This window comes from Sceloporus occidentalis, unplaced genomic scaffold (genome assembly GCF_023333645.1).
Source record: "Sceloporus occidentalis isolate IW3139 unplaced genomic scaffold, rSceOcc1.0.p SCAF_24, whole genome shotgun sequence".
NCBI lineage: Eukaryota > Metazoa > Chordata > Lepidosauria > Squamata > Phrynosomatidae > Sceloporus > Sceloporus occidentalis.
The window spans coordinates 9,960,993-9,967,330 of NW_028317004.1; the positions used below are offsets into that span (position 1 = coordinate 9,960,993).

Genomic DNA, 6,338 nt, shown 5'->3' on the forward strand with positions numbered 1-6,338 from the left:
ATCCTATGATCCCTTTGATCATGGGGTTAAATTTAGCCAACGGTAGAGGGAGGCAATTATTGAAATCCTGATGAACTGCAAATATTATTAAAATCAGCCATTTAATACTCTGCGGTACGTGAGTAACCATATCATCATTGATGTAAAAGTGATTTTTTCTTCTCCCTTTACCATCATTTCTTTGGGATTGTAAGGGGAAAGAATGGTGTGTGCTACTGTGAGTAAATGTATGGAAAGAATGGCGTGTGCTTCTGTGAGTGAATGTTGATATGAAAGGCGTGTGAATGATCAGTAATTAGGGTTGAAGCCTTGACGTGGCATTACTGCTCACGTAGGAAGTTAAATTATGGCACAAAAAGTACACATTTGCAAAAAGACATCCCTTGGCGCATCAGATGAGGGGCTGCATGTGTTTCTAGTACAAACCTGGAGTGCGCAAGACACAAATGAACATGTCGTTATGGTTAGAAAAAACATATTTTCAAGCCAAAGCGACATATTCCATCATTATTTGTGCACTCAACTTTTGTCCTAGAAATACATGTAGCCCCTCATTTGAAGCTCCAAGGGGTGAAGTTTCTTAAAATGGATAAATTGTCTGAATGAGGGAGAGCATGAGTTAATATGTGGATGATTTGTCTGAATGAGGGAGAGCATGAGTTAATGTGATTGTGTGTATCATAGATGTAGGGAAGGGCAAAGATGGCACTAGCAGGATGTTTGAGCCTTGGGGAACAGGATGGCACAGGCAGGGTGTATATGGGACAAAGATGGCAAATCTTATGTGTGTTATCTGGGTGCTGGCCAGGTTCTATGTGGGCAGCGTGGTTGGGGTGTGCAACCTGTGATCTATCCTTGTAATTTAGGGGGTTTTAAATATACCTTTAATGCCGTGTTTTTATGTGAATTCCAATTGATCTGTACCTGCAAAGCTTGGTTTGTGTGTTCTTCTGTAGATCCATATCTGCTATGCTATGTTTCCATACATTATTTATGTATACCTGCAAATACAGGGTTTGTATGTCTTGTTCAGTTGATTAATACCTGCAATGCTGTTTCCATGTATTGATTTGATCTATACCTGCAATGCTACATTTCATATATTATTATTGTATACCTGCAAATACAGGATTTGTATGTCTGATTCTGTTTATTTGATATATACCTTCAGTGCTGAGATCACAAGTGAATTTCAATTGATCTATACATGCAAAGCTGGGTTTGTGTGTTAATGTGTTGATCTATACCTGCTATCGGCAGCAGGGTCTAATATTTATATATATATTTATATATATATATCGGCAGCAGGGACTAATATTAGGCCCTGAAATCATTTAGTGGAAAAGTTAAGGTATTGTGTTGTTTAAAGGATTTCAAGGATTAGTCGTACTAAATTGTGGCTTCAGGCTTCCCATGTTGAATGATCAAGTATTGTATTGTCCAATAACAAAAGTATCATTCCATAGCACATTACTTTTGGCAATATATATATATGTGTGTTTTTTCAGTGGTATGATTTAATGGTGGAAATTATTAATGCCCCCCCAGTTTGACTGTGGTATCTTGCGTGCCGCCCCCCCTATATATTGTTTCTAGAGTCGCCACTGCTTACGGATCATGGTGTACTTGATAGACATTCACAAAAACACAGGTGTTTTTTTGAATGAAATGGCCATTTAAGAATGTGTCTGTGGTGGTGCTGAAATATAAAAAAAATGCATTGATAACTATATATTTGCATTAGTATATATGCATATTGATTGCCTTTTTCCATTGGTGTACTGTAGTCACAACTGATGGACACATTGGATTATAACTGGATTATATGCAATGTCATGCTCCCCTCCAGTTCTATATGCACATCATCTGGAAATCTGTATTAAACCAGGCACGTTTCACAGATACATCCACACCGCAACTGTCATACACTCCTGGCCCTCATTTCATAGACAAACCCTCTGTTTTTTCCTTTCATATTGCAACAGTGATGAACTCCAGATGTTCATCATGTTTCATGTTTTTTGGCCCCTCTCCTGCTTGTCTTAATAGCCTGATTATTTCATGGTGCTAGTGCTTGGTGGAGCAATGTAGTTCAGTAATCTAATGTACGATTATCACAAGCGAAAAGAGATAGGTATACTGAGGTTAAAATGGAGAAGAACTACAACACCATCTCCTTTTGGCATTAGCAGTAGCCTAGTTCAATGTTCTTATTTGTTCTCACTTGCTCTGACTATTACTACTGTGTTACCCCCTTATTATTTTCTTCTTTTTCCTTTTCCTTTATCTCACTGACCCTGTTGACAACCCAACTGCAAAGAAAAACTATTTTTGAGATCTTGTGATCACTGACTTCTACTTTTTTGCAAGAATAATATTTGCTTAACCAAGAACAGGGCCCCAATTTCCTTTTTTTTACCACTATGTCTTGTTTGTTCATGTTATGGTTATCTTTTATGTTACTCTTAACGTTGTTAAATCTGTATTCTCCTTTCCTTGTAATAGCACTACAGGATCTTCTGGCACTTCATAAATAACATGTAATGTAATAAATAAATATATTGTTTACCAGTGTGGAAGGGTAAATGGTGAAAATGAGGAATGCCTGAAAACCTCATGAATAAATGCTTCCATGAAATGCAGTTTTTTTCTGTCTTCAAATCTTGGCATTCTGCTAAATCCAATTTTAGTACCTACAAGACAATATACAATATAAATACATAATAGTGAATCTGTCCTTTCCCTAATCCCATGTTATCTATATCTGCGGGAGTATTCCTCCTTATTTTTTTCTCTTTTCTCTAATTTACTGAATTTTGTTGACTGGTCCAGGCAGCATTATTAAGGTTGGGTGAAGTGAAATAACATCAAGATATTGATTAGATAATCCTAGCTATACGACATGCAGCCAGCAATACAAACTGTAGGTACTTTTATTAAAATAGTACCCCTTTACATTTTTTTTAATTTTATTTCATGATTTTACATGTGATTGATATTTTTTAATGTGACTGATGTTAGTAGTGATTTAGGATTAATACTGTGGTTGAGCTAATGTTGAGGTATAGAATTTAGAATCAGTAACTTATATGTTACTTCAGAGGTCCATTAACTATGGACAGGTTGTGTACAAAAATAGTAATTCAAAGAGCTTCAGGTGTATACTAATCCATAAAAATTAGTGAACAAGGCGAGATTTATATACATACAGGGCTCAATTTTAGTTACAAAGAAGTAGGTCTGGCCCCACTCCATGGGCAACCTGTCAAAATTAAATGTGATCAAACTATCCTTTTATTTTAAATAACTTGTGGTATGTTACAAGTTGATGTACAAAATAGATTATCATTTGCTTAAATATGTATAGGCTTTTCTCTGTACATTATTGAGATACAGCGAATAAAATATATAAATTAGAATATGGTACCAATCTCCTTATGAATTTTCTCTTGAAGTTCAGGAAATTTCAACAAATAAAAAAGGGACCACTAGAGAGCAGACGATGTTGTGTCAAAAAATGTAAACATTTTTAAAAAGTAATGGACATTTGTAAATCAAATTCTATGTAATGCATTACATAGTTGTACATTTGAACTAAAACTAATGTCTATTTTGCCTAAAGCTCTAAATACAAAATGCTTTCCCATTTTACATTTGCATCTACAAGGGAAAGAGTGGAAAACCGAAAAATGGTTCATGCTGTAATTTATGCCAAAAATATTGGAAGAGATCATCGTGATTAAGTCTTTGTCTTTCCACAATTATAACTTCCGCATATGTATGTTATTGTCAGTTACTATAAATGCAAAAAAGCTTACCTGCTCCAAAAATATCAATCACAGTTGACAAAACTTGAGCATCTGTCAAAATAGAATGTTTATCTTTTAGCTTTCGTTTGCTACAGTCAAGAAGGAGTGCATCGGTGATATCTCTAATATGATTCTACAATACACAGAGCAAAATATATATTTTGAGGCACAAAGATATTCCCAAGATGAAATGCTTAGTCATTCACCAGTTGGTGCTGGTAAAATCATAACCCTATGGACAAGCACACAAACTGGTTTATAGCTAATGGGCCCATGGACCCTGATCTATTATTAATTAGAATAAATCACAAATGTCAAGCATGTAAACATACATTTAAGTTGGTTTTCTGAATTAGACTAGATAGGCACAAAGGGAAGCTTTCACTAGGAAGATTTCTTTGTCCCCATAATTATTACAACATTCTATTACTGACCTTATCGAATGAATTGTAGTGTTCTTTTATTTGTTTTTGGAGAAATTATTGAACCGGTCTACAGCTTTTAGCAATGCCTTTAATCCTGGTAGGGGAAAGTAACTTAAAATTTGAATGATGTCTGCTGGAGCAGCTGAGGCGGCTGAATTCTGTGCCTCCTCGCTGATTTGTATGACTCCAAGAAACTCATCATCATCATGGTCATAACGCTTTCCAAAGCAAAGTGCACAGACAACATTTGCAACAGTATGTAATATGGTCTATGGGATTATAGTAGCCTTTCTTAGAAGAATATTCTAGTAATGTCTCTACAAGCAGGTTTGCTTCTTCCGATACATATTGTTCAAACAGGCTGGGAGAGGAGGCAGAACTTGCTGATTTAGAAAATTCCCTCAAACACATCTTTGCTATTTTCTTGTGGAGTTTCCATTGTTCCCCATACTTTTCAGTAAATGACAAACTTGTTCCATCATTTAACAAACTGAGAGTATAGAGTTTTGGACGGTCTGCAAATTGTTCTCCTTGCTTTAGTAGCACCTTCTTAACTGTCTCCAGGCCACTCACCACCACAACTGGCACCATTCCTAAATGTATAAGAAACACATCTCCATACTTTTCCTTCATTTTTGTGAGCGAGATATGAGGCAGCTTTCCAATTTGCAATATGTTTCCTAGTATAGGCAATCCCCACGGCCCTGGAAGAGGTTTGCCTTTTCTTGTTTTCCACCTCATAATTAAGAGGACAATGATGAAAGTCATCAATGATAGTGTCACTTCTGAAGTCATGGGAAAATATACCATCCTTAAAATAGTTAGCTGAAACCAAATAACAAACAGAAGAAACTGTTTTATGTTGTCTCATTATAAACAAAAGTATATATTTTTTGAAAGTTCACATCCCAAAGTATTTTACTAGGGGCATTTTAACACTTTTGATTTAATCATTTTAGTGCCAGTCTGTCCTAAACATTGTAGTAAAATGTCATTTTTTTTATTTTTAACAAACCCATTCCAGCCAAACACGGTATTTCAGTACATTTCCCTAGGTACATGAAATTACTGAAACACCTTGTGATTTGTGTTCAGAAACACTCCCCGAGTACAGGAATACCCCATATGCATAGGTAGGGCATGTCTTTTAGGCACTGCGGGTAAAAAATCGGAAAATGCGCATTACAGTTTTCAAACATGGAATTTTGAAATCAGTTTGCTGGGTGTAGGCCTCATTTAAGACACAGTAGAGGTCCCATATTTCAGTTAACCCCCTAAAACTAAAAAAAAAATTCACATCCACTTTTACCATGTCTATTTTTCTAAGTGGATATTATATTTCAATAAAGAGGCCCACCAAAATCCTCAGCACCAGGCCCATGATGCTCTTAATCCGGCCCTGTTTGCCGTCCCAAGAAATGCTTTTGGACGCCGCAACCTATTAGCTATTATTAGCTTGTCTGCGGTCCTGCGATCTATGGACCTAATGCACGCTGTGCAGAGCATCTTCTCCTTCGTGATTGGAGGTCAGCTCTCGTGTGGCAGCATGGGCGTGAGTTTCTCGACGAGCGCTGTGACATCAGGCGTCACGTCAGCACTCACTCGGAGTGAAGGGGGAGGGGCAGCATTTCACACTTTGCCCCAGGCAGCACAATGTCTTGGGCCAGCCCTGCATAGGATCACAGCATTACATCATATTTAGTCCTGTAGGAGTGATCAAAGGACTCGTGGGGGATCTTTTTTGCTGTTGCTGGTCTGCCTCAGAGCCCCGTACAAAACGGGTATCAACCCCTAAAATGCCGTGACTGCGTGCTTATGTACCAGGTACATCACAGAACCAATGAGCCCACTTGGGCTCCAATGTATCCAATGACCTCCAATGTATTTTACATTTCTTTTTTAATATAATATAATGCCTGTGAATACACTAAATAATAAAGGAAGGAACTTATTGCAAAACAAAGACAAAGTAGAGTGACACATGCTCTGCAGCACTGCAAATATTGCTTGTACTGCAGTGGTTAAACAAGTTAGTCTATTTATATGAAAACATCCAACATGCCTGGGCACAAGACTTCTGTTACAATTTATGAGAAAAACATCA

General features: G+C 37.0%; 1 pseudogene; it reads right to left on the reverse strand.

Moving 5' to 3' along the window:
- Positions 1 to 1,608: 1,608 nt before the first annotated feature.
- Positions 1,609 to 5,017, reverse strand: LOC149300595 (cytochrome P450 1A1-like; annotated as a pseudogene).
- Between the last annotated feature and the right edge of the window lie 1,321 nt (positions 5,018 to 6,338).